Source organism: Mastomys coucha, unplaced genomic scaffold (assembly GCF_008632895.1).
Source record: "Mastomys coucha isolate ucsf_1 unplaced genomic scaffold, UCSF_Mcou_1 pScaffold16, whole genome shotgun sequence".
NCBI classification, from domain to species: Eukaryota; Metazoa; Chordata; class Mammalia; order Rodentia; family Muridae; genus Mastomys; species Mastomys coucha.
The window spans coordinates 86940046-86958235 of record NW_022196898.1 but is presented as its reverse complement, the minus strand read 5'-3'; the positions used below and the strand labels follow the sequence as shown (position 1 = coordinate 86958235).

The 18190-nt window shown below is 37.5% G+C and overlaps 1 protein-coding gene and 1 long non-coding RNA gene across 4 annotated transcripts in view; one reads left to right on the top strand and one right to left on the bottom strand.

Annotated features, from left to right (window-relative positions):
- Positions 1–18190, bottom strand: part of Stpg2 (sperm tail PG-rich repeat containing 2) — a 430378-nt gene that overhangs the window by 16101 nt on the left and 396087 nt on the right. The window lies entirely within an intron of this gene.
- On the top strand, positions 9083–13916 carry LOC116093857. The gene is made up of 3 exons (XR_004119859.1): positions 9083–9210; positions 12003–12104; positions 13821–13916. It is a non-coding gene; the product is annotated as an uncharacterized LOC116093857 (long non-coding RNA).

Sequence of the window (18190 nt, the reverse complement as noted above, 5' to 3'; positions counted from 1 at the left end):
CAGGCAGCATACACCAGCTGATATGAGGCTCGGACACATATACAGCAGAGGACTGCTAGGTCTGGGTTCAGTCAGAGAAGATGCACCTAACCCTCGAGAGACTTGAGGCCCCTAGGGAGTGGGGAGACCTGGCAGGGTGGGTGGGGTAGGGACATCATCTTGGAGATGGTGGGGGGGGAAGGGAGGAAGAGGTGTGAGATGTGGAACAGTTGGAGGGTGGGCTGGGAAGGAGATAGAGTCTGGATTGTAAAAAATAAAAAAAAGAGTAGAGAATAAAAAAACAAGTTGAAAGAAAAAGGATTTTGTTAGAGAGCATTTGCTTTTTCTTCTTCTGGCTGGATATATTCATTTTCTATAAATAAGTATCTCTGGTGATATGTTCCCTTTCGTTTTTATTATGTTTAGTGCTTTATCGCTATATAATTTCTTAAACCAACAAAATTTATCTATGCAGTTGTTTTTTGCTTGTGATCTTACCCTCTTGTCTTTCATTATAATACCTAAACTAAAACACCACATAAAATATGATATAAAAAATGCAAAGCATCATTTCAATGTCAATAGTTTAACATTTCAAATATGACTATCTAATTTACACTTAGAATTAATTAAGTTCTACATAGCAAAACTGAATTTTATTCTTCTAGGGAAATACACATTTCAGTTTTAAAAAATTATTATTTGGAGCCGGGCAGTGGTGGCACACACCTTTGATCCCAGCACTTGGGAGGCAGAGGCAGACGGATTTCTGAGTTCAAGGCCAGCCTGGTCTACAGAGTGAGTTCCAGGACAGCCAGGGCTACACAGAAAAACCCAGTCTCAAAAACCAAAACTATAATTTGGATCAAAAATGACATTATTATCAAATCATAATTTAGCTAAGGACATATGTTAAGCTTAGAACAACCTATATTTTTTGTCATTTTTACATTAGACAAGCTATTCTTCCTAAATTTACTTTCTCATACTTAGCAAGCATATAAACTCCTTATTTAAAAATTTTAAAAATATATTCTATTATCAATAAAACAACTTATTTTTACAAAATATTATAAATTAATTATATTTAAAAGTGATATTTAGGGCAAATATTAAAAAAATATAATAATACAAAAATTTCAAACTTCCACTGATTTCTAACTAAGTACATTGACTTAAAACAATGAACTGTTCAGGCAGCAACATGCCTTAGGGGGTCCAATTCCTTGCTAAAATTCTGAGTTCAATCCTAACAACTCATGCTGTGAAAAGGGACAACAGTCTGGATAAATTGTCTTCTGATATCCACATACTACCACCCTGACTCACAGACACATGCACATGTGCATGTACATGCATACGAACACACACACACACACACACACACACACACACACACACACACACACATAAATGCGTATTTTCAAGGATAGACTACTTTAGCATACTACGCCGTTGAACACCACTACATCAGTGAATAGCTCCAATCCCTAGGTGTTTACTGTTGTTTCCTTGCAAGTTTTGCTATGATGAGAGGAGAGAAACGATTGATCATTGTGCTGCTACATGTCATGGATCTCGTACATATGTGTTAAAAATGATTTATGCACACATATATGTTGAAACTTCAGCAGAGTTTTATGCATTTATAAATTATGAATGTGTTAAGATAATAAAGCCAAAGCTATTGAGTAACCTCATTTTCTATGTTTACATTATTACTTTGAACATAAAAGTGTCATAATACTTAAGCTATTAAAAGTTTTAAAGCAGTATAAAAAGGTATTAAAGATATTAAAGGTAAGAATTCCTACATTCTTTACATGTAAAGCTATGTTTTTTAAAATTATTTTATTTATTTAAATTCTAGCCATTTCCATTTTCTGGGCCCCCTCTCACAGTTCCTCAACCCATTCCTCCTCCCCCTTAACTCAGAGAGGGTGCTACCTCTCCCAACAAGCCTCTCCCTTCCCTGGGACCTCAAGTCTCTGAGGATTAAGTGCATCTTCTCCCACAGAGGCCAGACCAGGCAGTCCTCTGCTATATATGTGCCCAGAGTATCAGACCAGCCTGTGTATGCTGCCTGGTTGGTTGGTGGCTCAGACTCTAGAAGCTTCCTTGGGGGTCCAGGTTGGTTGAGACTATTGGTCTTCTATGGGGTAGTCTTCCCCTTCAGCTTCTTGAATCCTTCCCCTAATTCAACCATAGGGGTCCCCGACTTCAGTCCAATGGTTGGGTGTAAGCATCTGCACCTGTCTCAGTCAGCTGCTGGTTGGGCTCTCAGAGGACAGCCATGCTAGACTAGGCTCCTGTCTATAAGCACATCATAGCATCAGTAATAGTGTCAGGTCTATATTTTAAACATGATAACTAAAATACATTGCAACTTTTCCTTCGCATTTAACAACTCTAAGTTCTTGCCTAGATCAATATAGAGTTTTAACACTGAACAGAATGCCTTTTGTAACTCTAGGCAAACAAAATAGAGTCGCCTGCAGGGAAAATTATCACACGTGCCTCCCTCCAAGGCACATGCTGACCTCAGGACTATACTGCAGCTCCTAGTCACAAAAGACAGTGATTTGCTTTTCTGTAAACTGTTTCCTACTGCTGCAAATACATACATATACATCATATACATATACAGATATATCATATACATATACATATGTGCTTTGCTTCAGAAAAGCTTTAACCTGAGAATTACCACATGCCACAGTCACAGAGTGAACCAGACTGCATAAGCTAGAAGACAGCTAGAGAATTAGTTTTGGAAATTAAAATGAACTGTTGGAAAGCCACAACCATGCCCTCCTGTACTGCTGCAGGCGTTGGTGCAATTCCACACATACACTCTCAAATACCCTAAACTTGAAGGAAGTTCCTGCAGAGCTCAATGTGTCTCCCAGCAGCAACTGAATCTCACTTCTTATCTAATAAGTGCCTGCAAATATACCTTTGGTTGTTGTTTCACTTCTCTGAGAGGTGAGGCACACTGTGGGGCGCCCATTTGCCTGCCAAATATTTCTTCCGAGGTTTTTTATCTGTTGTTATATTTAAAAGCTCATGATTTTTGTGAAAGGAGGAAAAACAATATCCAGATCAAATCATTAAAATGAATTTGTGTGCCTATCAGCAACGTGTATTTGTAAGGATCCCAAAAGTAGAAAGAAAAAAGAGAAGAAAGCAAACATTCATGATTAATCACACCATCTTTTTAAACATGGAAGCATACATGGCAATTTACACAGAAAATAAAGTAGCATTTGAGATAAGTTGTTTAGTTAGTCAAAATAAAAATGAAGAAATGGTCTGAGAACTTTACTTTTTCTATTTATTCTCAAGTATGAAGAAAAATTAAACAGGAAACAACACCCACATGGAAATATATATAATTCTGCCTGTTTGCCAACTCAATGTACAAAAGCTAGATTGCATTAGTTAATAAATACATCCTTTACCATGTCTCCGATGTCAGTCACTTTTCTACAGTGGGTAGGGGCCTAGAAACTTAATAACTATAACTTTAATATCATTAATTATCTTATAGTAACATAATGTATAATATTAATAGAAGTTTTCCACTTAACATTTCATAAAGTAGAAAAGGCAACACAATTCTGCCCTGTCACGTTTTCCATGTGGTTTTTCATACTTTAGGAATCATGTGAGAAATCTTCCAATCAATACAGCAGCTATACTTCTCAGATTAAAACTTTCATTGTAGGACAACGTAAAAGTGATTGTGGCTAAGCCTGATGAGTTGCATATCTGGAATTTACACAGTAGAAAAGAACTTCAGACTCTAACAAGTGCCATTTAACCTTCACACAAGCTCCATGGCATGTGTGGCTCTCCACAGGTAAGTGAACACACACATACACACCGCCCTACCCACACATGCACATACACATACACACATATGCACATACACACACACACGCATACATACATACATACATACACAGGCATACACACACAATTTGAATGTTCAGTATGCACACTCATTTCAGCTTCTTTCTACGAAGTTAATTTAAATTATCCTACATAGAATGCAAAATAATCTCTCAGAAACTACAATCAAAGATTGTTATGTTGTTAGAAGTTTTGAAAGTAATTACCACAAACCACAAAAAACTTTGATTTGCTTGAGTTAATTTTATATCCAGCTACTTTCCTGAAGTTGTTTATCAGGTTTAGGAGCTCTCTGGTGGAATTTGGACATAGTATTACCAGAGGACGCAGCTATACCACTCCTGGGCATATACCCAGAAGATGCTCCAACATGTAATAAGGGCACATGCTCCACTATGTTCATAGCAGCCTTACTTATAATAGCCAGAAACTAGAAACAACCCAGATATCCCTCAACAGATGAATAGATACAGAAAATGTGGTATATTTGCACAATGGAGTACTACCCAGCTATTAAAAACAATGAATTTATGAAATTCTTAGGGAAATGGATGGATCTGGAGAATATCATCCTGAGTGAGGTAACCCAATCACAAAAGAACACACATAGTATGCACTCTCTGATAAGTGGATATTAGCCCAGAAGATCAGAATACACAAATTACAATCCATAAGCCACAAGAAACTCAAGAAGAAGAAAGACCAAAGTGTGGATACTTTGTTCCTTCTTAGAAGTGGGAACAAAATACCCATGGAAGGAGTTGCAGAGACAAACTATGGTGCAGAGACTGAAGAAAGGACAATCCAGAGATTGCTCAACCTGAGAATCCTTCCCATATTCAATCATCAAGTCCAGACACTATTGTGGATGCCAGCAAGTGCTGGCTAACAGGAGCCTGATACAGCTGTCTCCTGAGAGGCTCTGACAGTACCTGACTAATACAGAAGTAGAGGCTCACATCTTCCATTGGACTGAATACAGGGTCCCCAATGAAGGACGTAGAGAAAGGACCCAAGTAGCTGAAGGGTTTGAAGTCCGTTAGGAGGAACAACAATATGAACTAACTAGTACCCTCAGAGCTCTCAGGGACTAAACCACCAACACATGGTGGGACCAATGGCTCCAGCAGCATATGTAGCAGAGGATGGCATAGTCAGTCATCAATGGGAGGAGAGGCCCTTGGCTCTGTGAAGACTCTATGCCCAGTGCAGGGGAATGCCAGGGCCAGGAAGCAGGAGAGGGTGGGTTGGTAAGCAGGGGGAGGGAGGAGGGAACAGGGTTTTTGTTTTTGTTTTTGTTTTGTTTTGTTTTGTTTTATTCTTTTTTTGGAGGGGAAACTGGGAAAGGAGATATATGACATGTAAACAAAGAAAATAATAAAAATAAATTAAAAAAAGAAAGTACCACATTCAGCAATAATATTTAATTTTCTATATCATAAGACACTGCCCTTTTACATCATTCTGAAAGGAGTGTGGTCTATTCTATCAGGTAAATGTGTTTGATTTCAACACTGGTGAGGTTCACAGGGATCAGGAATTTAATACTACAATCTATCCAATACAGTCTTACTAATGTGAGTGCTCTCCTTATTCCAATATTTCTCATTATTTCTGCCTTCTCTCATCTATTCCACTTTTCTGATGCCATCTAAATACGTCATACAGACATGAGGACTAAATAAATTCTAATGGAGACAGATTCAGAATGAGTCCCCAGTTAGTATGTGCAGAAAGTCCTGCAGGAAGCTGCAATGCACACAGCCCTTGAGGAGACCTAACCGCAACCAGGGTTCAGTAACACCATTTCTCCTTGCTAAAACACTGAGCATGTGACCAGTGCATTTAAGAGAATGAAAGCCAATGAGCATTACGCTACTCAGGGATATCCATTGTAAGTGAGCCAGGCTGAATAACTTAGTATCACTTCAACAGTAAATTTGGCTGAGAACTTTCAAATACCAGAGAACATACTTCTAAATTACTGTGTTCATCAAGAAGGCAAACTATTGTTACAAATACATATTATTTCTATGTAATGGTGAATTATGTTTTAATACAGCCCATGTTCCTCAGCTTTTGCATGGTATTACTAAGTCTAAGGTCTAAGACCAACTCCCCTCACAAACACCTCCCTTAGCTTTTGGAAAACTGATTTTATTCTTGATGTTACAAATGTTGTGTCATGGAGCTCACCTGCTCAAAGTTAGACAAAACAAATACATAGTTACACAATTTAGAAATAATATTATATAGAAATATTTAAAGTCTACAACAGGAAAACATTTTTCTTTAATCCTAAGAGAAGTCATGAGCTTAAAACTTCTAATTAATAGATGCATAGTCTGACTGAAATATGAAACAGAAGCATACAAATGGCACAGGTAATAAATAAGTTTTAATATTAAATTAAAAATAATAAATTCATGAATTTTGCAAAGATGAGATGAAAATCTGCTTCCCTTAATATTTAACAAAATACAAAAACAATTCAAATGTCTGAGCTCTGCAATGGACAGACCATGAGGAAGGCCCAGGACAAAGCTTAGGCTAGAAAAGCAGTAGATACAGCAAGAAAACTGCCATCTGGATTAAATATGACTCTTCCCTTGCCATGAAAAAGTGTGATTTGTATAAAAATTAGTTAAGTAGATCCTCAATTTTTCAGCAATATTGTCTAAGTTTGAGTAAAGCAAATGATAATTCGGATAAGTCCAAGAATGTAGAAAACTCCCATGATACAAGAAACCAGTGTTTCTGGTCCATCGGGGCTTCTAGCATGAGTGTGTCCTGAAGGAGAGGTTGTTGAGTACATTTTCCATGTACTCATATCACATAGCATGGGGTACGCAGAGCTGAAACATCAGCCCTTTTTTACCATATCTGCCCATTCATTTATTTCCTCACAGTTCTTTCTTAAGACTCTAGTGTGTATCTCACATTATTCTAGTTATATATCTAACATGACTCTAGGAATTAAGGAATAGAAGTAAAAACAATACATACATTTCAAATTTATGGAATTTAAACCATAATAAAGATATTTAAATGAACAGAAATGAATTGAACCTATGGCCTGCTGGGATGTGGTGTGTTTTGTAAAGAAAATTTAAGAGAGAAGAGAAAGCTCATGACAAAGGATTTCAACGTGTAATCGGGGAGTGAAGGAAGGCCTTGGGAGAAGGTGACCAAACAGCAAAGGCTGGAAGAGAGTGGATGAGCCGTGTGGATAGGTGCACATGGAGGATCCAGTGGGGACAGATGATAGGCAGTCAGGAGTGGAGGGAGCTAGGTGGAATCAGTAGATGGTAAGATAAACATGAATTGGACTGGAGCTGGAGGGAAAAAAAACATGCATGCACAATGTCACTGTAACTACTTTAATTCTCATATGGGGCCAGACCTGGAGACATGAAGAATTTTGAAGTGAGACCAAGTTACTTACTCAGATGTTAAGTTTAACATGTGATAACCATACACATTAGTGTGCACAAAGTCACATTTTAATGCACACACATAATTTATTTGGAACTCTTTTAACCATGGTTCCCATAACAAATAATAGAAGGAAAAAGTACAGGAGAAAAGGGGCCAGTTATGAACCTGTAGAAATGATTGAAAGAGGCAACAGCAGCACAAGCGTGGAGCCTGCACGGAGACCGGATGCACATGGAAAGTAGAGCTAATAGGACTTGCTTACTGCAAGAACACGTGAAAGACAGGAGTCAGGTTTGTCTGCAAAGAGTTTCCTGAAGGCTGGAAGGATCTGTTGCTGTTGAGATGAGGATGGAGAGCAGAAAGCTGGTCTTCGAGAGAAGGAGCTCTGTCCTAAGACGCTTGGCAGGACAAGGAGCGGCTGCCAAGCCTTCAGATGGAGGGGAAGCCAGGATCCATAGCCAGGATCCATAGTGTGGAAGCAGCACCGCCTTCAGATGGAGGGGAAGCCAGGATCCATAGTGTGGACGCAGCACCGCCTTCAGATGGAGGGGAAGCCAGGATCCATAGTGTGGAAGCAGCACCGCCTTCAGATGGAGGGGAAGCCAGGATCCATAGTGTGGAAGCAGCACCTGACTCCTGAAAGCTGCTCTCTGACTCTACCCTTGTGCTGTAGGACATGCACACAGAGCCTCTCACTCAAACATTTAACAAGGAAATGCAGTAAAAACTTTAATGAGAGTGACTTTTAAGCTCACATTCAAAATCTGAAATGCCTACTATTCAACCAAGCAGGGACAGACATAGGGTTTAGTTCAGAGTTCTGGACTAAGGATAAAACACGGACAGGACCAACACAGACAACATCGAAAGCTCTCACCAAAGTCATAAGTAAAAGAAGTGACACGCTGTCCACTTCGGTAGGGTACTTCAGCTTCAACAAATTCAGAGGGAATCAGAAAAAGAAATTGAAAACTGGTTGTTGTGTGAGGTAAAATGTTGTCTTTGGTGTTTAAGCAGGGAAGTTTCTAGTATGAATGGATGTCAAGTGCTGTGTTCAATGCTTCTAATAATTAGATAAGAGAGGAATGAGGACTGGGCTGACAATCTGGTCACATGGCAACTACCGTGGACCGAGAAAAAGTGCTTTGCTTGCAGTGCAGAAAGTGGAGCCCTCCTAGGCTCAAAAAGAGAGCAAGTTCTATGTGACTTATGCTTTCACTGACTGGAGACAAGTTATGGGAAGCGGGACCACCAAGCACTTTTGAAACGTGACAGATAAGAATGTGCTTGCATACTGCTGACAGAAAAAAAAAATGAAAACACAGTAATGTAAGAGAAGCAGACATTTTTTCCAAAAAGATGATTTCACATGAGGAGGGACTTAATGTTATCTAGTACCCAAGAGGAGGTCTGAGAAAGAGGCAGACATTCCAGGACCTTGCCAAACATGCAAAGCCAGCCACATTGTGGATATTGGTTACTTAGCTTTTACATGAAATAATGTATTTTGAAATTTTGAAAATGTGTGAAGCATATTCAGATACACAAAGTCAGAATCCAAACAAAGGCCCCAGCAACGCTGATCGTTTTCTGAAGGGAGGAGTATAATGATAAGGTTATTTAGAATGTAACTTGGAATGATACGATGGAGACACCAATGGGCCTGCTAACATGAAAGGGGGAAAGCTCATGCAGCCTCAACACAGCGCAAAGGAGCACGGGAACCTGGGGAATGCTGGGATTGGGGAAAACAGTCTCCCTGGGAAAGAGCTCCGCAGTTAGCCATCTGTGACCAAGTGGGCAGCTCTGAGATCACATACATGTGGTAACATTACAATGATTAAAGAAGAAGAGGCTACTGGTTTAGGAGAGAGCAAGGTGGGCGCACGGAAGAAGCTGGACGTAAAAGGCAAAAGAGGGAAGAGATGACTCAGTGGGTGAACTGGCTTGCTGCCATGCTTAACAACCCAAGCGGATCCCCACGTCATACATGGTGGCTCTTACAAGCTGTTTTCTGATCTTTACTCATGTTCTGAAGCAACTGCACACACACACACACACACACACACACACATAATGTAAAAAGAAGGACATATGTTTGAATCAGTATAGTTGTATATACATATATGTATATATACTTATACAAATATTTATATATACATGTATATACATATGCATGTATGTATATATATATATATTGAGGAATGTGTAAGCAAGGACTACATAACTACATAATCACAGCTTAACAGACAAATAGAAAGGGGATAGAGGTAGTACAAGCTAAAGATAAAAAGAAAGAAAAGGAAACACCATAAACTAAACAAAAGGCAATGAATTAAGTCAAATATAATCCCAGGACTCACACATATTCTTAATATTTGATATATAGGAGATTTTGATAAAAGCAAAATTCAAACATATTACTTTAATTGCTGTTTCTCAAGCAGTCTGGACATCACTGTTCCCAGCTACGAGAAGGCTAGATGCTCCTATGTAGGGGAATGTCAGGACAGGGAAGCAGGAGTGGCCTTGTTAGTGAGCAGAGGGAGGGGGATAGGATAGGGGGTTTTCAGAGGGTAAACCAGGAAAGGGGATAACATTTGAAATGTAAATAAAGAAAATATCTAATAAAATAATAATAAAAATTAAAAAATAAAAATACAAAAAAAAATCACAGCTAGGCTCCTATAATCCACTAAGGACAGAATAGTTGTCTTGTTTACCCTGTTAGTTTATATTTATTTATAGATAGAGTAATAATTTATATGCAGTATTTGCTTCTTGGGGAGTTAAGTCACATGTAATAGGATGATAAGTTCTTAATATAGTACCCCTTGTAAGCCTAATTTTCAGAATGGTTAATATGATACTTGCACTAGTGTACGAGACTGGTTTACACAGGCTCACATAAAGGTTCAGTCAGAAATCAGATGTATATGGCAGGAAAGCAGGACTTACAAATACTGCATTTTAAAAGTGTTTTTTTTTTTTTAAGATTTGTTTACAATGGCTTGATCTGATTTTTTTAAGTAATGCCTGCTTTTAAAAAGATCTTTTCAGAAACAGTTGTACAGATAGAAAATATATTTCAAAGTAAAATCCATAATCATAATGCTGGAAATCTCTGGCATATTTCTTTATGAGATGTTAATATGTATTTTAATAGAATGTTTAGATGTAATATATACATTTTATAGTTTTTACTGTGACCTAAAGATCTTCCTTTGTTTAAACATTCAGGAATAGTTTAAGATTATCCACCTGTAGTAGTAATATTTGTACAATTTTGGGGTACATCAATATTTTGTAATACATTGATATTTTAGTACATTCGCAGTTATACATTTCCCTTCTATTTTTGATAGCCTTTTAAAATGTATTTCACAACTTACACTTAACGTAAAGGAATATTAACATTAAGATTACTAGTATATATAACTAAACTGGTCTATAGCCTATTTTCCACACAACAGATTCAAGTTTTAACATCAAATTATACTTGTGTATTGAACTAGACTGCAGATCTTCAGACTGAGAAAGAACTGGCACAAAACCAATAATGCTGGTAAATGAGAACAACTTAAATTATACCCATGGGAAATAAGATGAGAAAAATCGCTCTAAGCTTTATTTAAAATTCTAAGTTATATTATTACAAATAACCAATTACATTTAATAGGAAAGTGCATATGTAACTTTGGTAAACTTACTTTCTAATATCTTAATGTCTGAATGTCTTATTTTATCCACTTATACTGAAATTTTAAGAGAAAGAAATCTACTGCCAATATCACACAATGTTGCAGATTAGTAACAAAATTGCTTATATGGTATTCTGTGTAGGATTTTTAGATATATAAATACATGGAAAAAATAGTTTCCAGTCCCAGACTTGATTTTCCTCATGTTGTATGGATCTTAAATCCAATAGCGACTTTTTGTTACCTTTATGGTAAATGTGCCACTACTGCACCTTAGGGTTATCCTACCATGACATGTTGGTCACTGTTCTGGGTCACAAGTGTCATAGCTGGGTAGGACCGCTGCTTGCTTCCCTCCTTTGGAAGCTTGCGTGGAGTCTCTGGTACCATGAGAGCTAGTCCTCAGGGACGAGACATTCATGTCAATTCCAGCACGGGGCTGGAACTCAACATCTGGGCTCTGTTTTTGAAGTGCACTTTGTTTTCAGCAATAGATACTTACTTTACACCTCTGAGTCGGGAGCAATCGAGCAATGGTAACACTCCCTGTATGTTTGGGGAATCTCTTGGATAACTGCAACCAGGAAGTCAAAGAAGGCTTCCCTTTCTGGGCTGGGGTTTCAGACAACTGCTCTCCCACCCCATCACTCACCTATCTCCCTTAGGCCTAGGTAGGAGAGGAAACCACAAGACACCCAGATAGAGCAATATAAAGGTTCCTAAAGACACTAAATGAAACGCTGCTAAAAATGTATAAAAACTTATCCTTAAAGAAACTCAAATATTCTAGTGTGCTCATACAATAAACCACATTATAGCACATTACACCTTTCATTGGAAATAACCAGGAAAACAAAACAAAACAAAAACAAACAAGACAATGAAGACCTGGGCAGCGAAGACTCCAGGAGATATTATTCTAAGGCATGGACCAAACATGAACTTAACATTCTCCACTTTATCTCCCAGAAAGTGTTTGCTTTCTCTTGGGAAGTGCTTAGAAGTTCACAGAGGAAGGCTGTGAACCAGAGAGATGTGTAAGAACCAGAGAGCCACATCACTAAACTAAAGGTAAGAAAACAATGAAAAGTCACCATAGTGGCAGGAGAGGGTTCAGTGGCTAACATCCCACGCTCCTCTTCCAAATGACCCATGCTTGGTTCCCAGCACCCACATCAGCTGATAACCACCTACAATTCTAGCTCTGGGGCTCTAGCTCCATCATAACTGGTTGAAACCAGATGTAAGAGAACAGAAACAGGAAAAGCAACTGCTCTTGTGTGCTTGAGCGAGTAGCACAGTAGTGGTTAACATCCTGATGTGAGCACCGGGAGAAAAGATAATCTGGAAAGAAGAAAACATAAGCAAAACTTCTAAGCTAAAATCTGCACACAGGATAAAGATCTTTTTTATAGGGGGGTGGAGAAAAAGTAATTCAAAACAAATAAAATCTGACAAAAATTGGTGCCAGCCAAATGATAAACTAAAAAGACTTCTTTAGACAGAAGAAAAGGAAAACATAGCTTATCATGAAGATAAAAGTAAAGCAAATGGAATAAGCTGTAACTCAGTGGTTGCTATACAGAGTCATAACAATGTATATAGGAATTAGAATGTACAACAGAACAGCTTAAATCAAAGGAGCATATTAATCTAAGTTCTCAGAATTATGTAGGAAGTAGTGAGAGAGAAATACGCAATTGCTCCTGGGAAGCTGACACAGTGGGTAAAGTTCTATGCACGGGACAAGCATGAGAACCTAAGTTCCAACTCCCAGTACCCACACCAAAGTGAAGAATGGGCCTGCGTCTGTAATCTCAGCACTGGACAGGGAGAAGTAGAGACAAGCCTGATCCTCAGGGCTCAGGGCTCAGCTAATCTAGCTAAAAACCTTCATTTCAGTAAGAGACGCTGCCTCAAAAATAAGGTGGAGAATAATCCAGGAAGAGATACAACTTTGGTATCTGGCTTCTATAGGGATATGATCAGAACAACACACACATGTACACACACACACACACACACACACACACGTACACACACATGTACACACAGATGCACACACTTACATGCACATGTACTCATACATGCATGCACTCGCACATGCACACACCCCCCCACAGACACATGTACACACACACGTGCACACATGCGCATACATGTGTGTACACATACATGTGTGCATGTGTGTACACATACATGTACATACACACGCATGCATGTGCACACATGCATACACATGCCTGCACACACACACGGACACATACATGCACCCCACAACAAAAATCAATCTGATATCACACATGAAAACTATTTCTTTTTGTTTTCATTCACTTAAAATGAAGTTATATTAATTTCAGAAGAAGGAGAAACTAGTTGCAGAATAGAAGAGTAATTGGATGGGAGGTAAAAGGGAATGGATTTTATCAAAATATATTATATTCATGTATAAATAATTAAAGTAATGGTGTGGAAAGGAGGGACAACTATTTGTGGTTGCAATTGACACTAGAAATAGACTTTAAGATGGTGTTAGAGCTATTGTGACTTATTAAGGGAGAATTTGTATAGTAGTATGTGATGGTGTGTGTGTGTATGTGTGTGTGTGTGTGTGAGAGAGAGAGAGAGAGAGAAAGAGAGAGAGAAAGAGAAAGAGAGAAAGAGAGATGGTGAATGAGTAAGGCCATGTGGATTAGAAGAGAAAAACTGATACAAACTCTTAATACATTCCATAGGAGAAAAAGGTAAATAAATATTAATTATTATATATAATACTCGAAATGACAGAAAGATGTACATATGATTAAAGATGGTGAAGATATGAATATAAAACTATGGAAGGAAATGTTGGGAACCATGAGAGCCCTGAGATAAACATCCTGCCCCAGCTAATTGAGAACCCTGAGATTAACATCCTGCCTGACAATCACAAGGATCCGGCTTGGCCCTGAGAAAAAGAACATTCACAGAAATCCACCCCCTCCTCACCTGTCACCCCGGAGCTCAACCCCAGAAGATTTTGTAGCCTTCCATCTCCCTCCTTCCTCTCCCTCTCCCCTTGTAAACTTCCTTCTCCCTCCTTCCTCTCCCCCTCCCTCCAAGATTTTTGCTTTAAATATACTCTCCTCAACCAAGTAAACGGCTCTTGACAAGCAATGCTTCCTTGAGTCCTGTCTTCTCTCTCGCCCATTCTTTATTCACAGGTTGTGACCCTCCTCGTTCCCCCGAATTACTGGACCTGCAGGCCAGGTCAAGGAAAAGAAGCAAAGTTAACACTAGAGGAAAGCAAGCAACACCAAAGACCTTGTATAAATATAGTTTTGTTCCTGGCAAAGGGATCAAATTTGTTTGAGGTAGATAAAAAAAATATCAAATCAGTACCTCTGCAAACACTTGGAATATACTAAATAAGCACAAAACTAAGATTACATCTTACTATATTCTGTTCTTCGTAAGCAGTTATACTATGTTCATTAAAAACTAGAACCATGTGTCATAGTCTATTAAATTATTTATATCACTCTTAAATAACATTTTCATAGGAGGAAAATAGGAAGCTTCCTACAAAATGCCTAGACCCTGAGTTGGCACGACTGTAATCCCTCATTATTCCTCACTGGACAAGTAGCCATTTCCTAAAGAAATAATGAAAAGATTCTACTTAAATTATCAAATGCACTTTACAAGAAAGGAAAGTAGAATGCTGACTACACAAAGCATATGCCTTCCAAAATTTTGGCCAACTAATTCTAACTCACAAGAAAACATTTAAAAGCTTATATACAATTATAAAAAGCAGCAAAAGTTTCTACTTACATTTTGAAAGTGAAACTAAATTTATCACTGAGGACTTTAGAAACCTAATCCATAAAAGTAAGAATTGATGTTCTCAATTTTAATTAGATTCAGAAAAGAAATCTTATAAGAAATTGTTATTCTGCCTTCTCTCAAAATAAACTGTAAAAAACAGTGAGATTTCATTAACACATTGTTCAGGGAGTCATAGAAAAGTTGCAAAGAGTAAAGAAATGTGATGAAGAGCAGCTTAATGAGGATGTGTGGTATAGAGTCTGAGGAAACTCTGAAATGGGAGTATCAGTATTACAGTTAGGAGACACTAACAAGGCTTTTATGGGGATAAACCTGGACTTGCAGTTAGTGTGTTTACAGACCTAGCAAACTGACACACTGCCATAGCTTACCACAGTTCTGTCACATTTTCACTAAATTGAAAATTTCATCTTTTAGGGGAGAAAGCAGTAGTTAGTATTTTGAATTAGAGAATTGCAACATAAGGATGTGTTTCAGGTACCACATGTTATTAAATTGATTACTAGAACTAATTCTGAAAATAGGAACACTGACTCATGCACGTTGCCAAGTGGCAAAAGGAACAGGAGATGCAATCAAAGATTAAGGGGGAGTAAAAGTCTTATCATAAGCAGAGTCGGTTGATTAATTCCTGTCAGGGGCAAAGTTGCAGCAATACATTACACCTTGCTATTATAGAGTAAATGCTGGAAAAACCTCTTCAACAAGCCATTTCAAACATCTCAGCTGATAACAGGTCCTGAGACCATGGGGACTATAAAAAATCAAGGAAAGGATGCAAGTTCTAAATTCTAATTATCTTGGGCTCATATCATGTGTCCACTTCACCTGCTGTACAACATAGATGCAAGTCTGAGGGTACTGACTTAGAATATTTAGAGTCATTTAAAGACGGATAAACACAACTCATACCTACAATATCCCAGCCTCCACACATCTCTACAAAGCATCATTATTCTCAAATAAGTCCAATGATAGAGCTATCCAGATTATTACTATATTACAAATACACTTGAAAAACATAACCAGAAAAGCCATGATCATGAGCTTCTATGCCTGTATAAGACATGGAAATGATAATTTACAATAGTTGCCTATCTCTCAACTATATGGAGTGCTGTTATATAATGACTGGATAAGTTAACTTCCCGATGAACTTAACCTACCTAGGTGATGACTGACAGATTATTTCTTAAGAGCTTTTGTGTGTGTGTGATCTGAGAGAGCATGGTGACAAAAGGTAATTTGCTTAAAAAATGGAGAAAGTAAGTTATTAGGTGGGTGGCACAGATAGATGTAGTATAATACGTGACGATTAGAGATGCCACAGATGTGCTCAGTTATCCGTGAATCAAATTTACATAGCTAAGTGGTCAAAGATAAAGCTGAGGCTGGAGGGCAGCATGAAATTGTTTGCACGATGCTTGTTTACAAATCAAAGCACTGCTAAGGGTCCCATTACATGTGTTCACTTGACATCCTTCTGAGATTGTGTATAATTCAAACCTAAAGTTGATCTCACATACTGTTTCAGAGGAAGGGAGACAAATGTCTTTTTGACTTCCACTCAGAAGGTCCAATGAAGCATGCCCAAAAAACAGAGATAGACCAAAGTGAATTGTCATAAGTAAAACAGAAACCAAGACGATCTTCCTGTGTCTTGGACTGGCACAAAGCAATTAGACTCTTGAGGGAAAATCCTTCTCTCACCAGATAAATCATAGCACTGAAACTTTTACAATTTTTCTATACGCACGATCTGGCATACAGTCAGAAGGTACTAGTCATGCAAAGAGGCAGGAAAATATGACCAATCCATCAAGGCGAGAACTGAGCAATAGAAGCAGATGAACAAATGACCCAGACATGGAAGTTATCCAAGAAGAACGCTAAAATAACTAAGATCAATATCTTATTAAGAGTTAAGGGAAAGATTGACAAATTTGATGGAAAGAATGAAAACAGCAAGAAGTAGACACCATAAATAACCCTCAAGTAGACATGTATAATTTTTAAAAATTACAATATTGAAAACACACAACACAGTTCGACAAAGCTAATAGTTAACTCGAAAGAAGGAAACAGAATGAGTGAACAATGAAAATGGTCAGTAGAAACTGAAAACAGAAGCACAGAAAAAAAAAACCACAGAAAGAATACAATAGAGTGTGGAAGCAAGAGGTGCAGGAACGTTCTAGCATGCAATCACAGAGTTTCAAATCAAAGATATATTTGAACCAATAATGAACCATATTTTTCTGGAACTTGAAGGTATCAATCCACATGTTCCAGAAGTTCACAAGATGAAAAGGGGGATAAGTAAAATGAAAACCACAGAGGAACAAGTCAAGAGACCAAAGGGTTCCTTTCATGCAATAACTGTAAAAGTGATGGCTGACTCATCCACAGAAATTTGCAAGTCAGTATGAAATGTGCTGGGCACTGTGAGATTTTAAGGAACTTATAAACAATAGAAATCTTTGCAGATTTTAACAGAGTGAAACGTCCTTCAGAGATTGTGATGAAAATATTGTTATCAGCTAAAATTGGTGAGGACTGAATAGGTGGCTTTTCATGCTGAATGAAAAGTTATTCCAGACCAATATAGAGAGCCAGCAAAAAGTACTTGCTGCTGAAAAGAAATATCTCTTATGATATACAACATAGTGGAGGAGGATAATGTTACAATGTAAAGCACAGGAGTGAAGCTAAGTTATTTCATGGTCTTAGTATTGAACTTGAATGTACAAAGGTCAGCAATGCATTTTGAAATCTCAAGATAAGCCCTAAAATGGAATACATAATAAATAAATAGATAAATATAGCCATTCATAATTAATAGTAAAGATGAAATAACAAAGATAATATTCTTGATTATTCAGTTAGTAAAGAAAGGTAATAAATAAAAATAACAAATGTACATTGTAGTCATGGAAATGTATCACAAAATAATATGTTTGAACACAGCTCTATGAATAATCGTATAAAATCTAAAAATACTAAAATATACAATGAAAATACAGAAATTAGCAGCGTATCTAAAAATACCAAACATACACTATTTATAAAAAAAAAAGTGTCTTAAAATTGTGAAAACAAAGAATAGCAAACGAAAACAATAGAGAAAATAGTACCAAATGTGAGTTAAAGGGAAAAACACAGTTTGATAAATAAGAAGACATTTAAGATTAAAAAAAAAATGTCTGGGATCTAAAGTAAAATAATTTAAATGATGAATCAGTAGTATTAATATGAAAATAAAACAAGCTTTAGTTATTACTTAGTTATTACAGGTTCCAAAACTACAAGATAAAATATTTATCAGA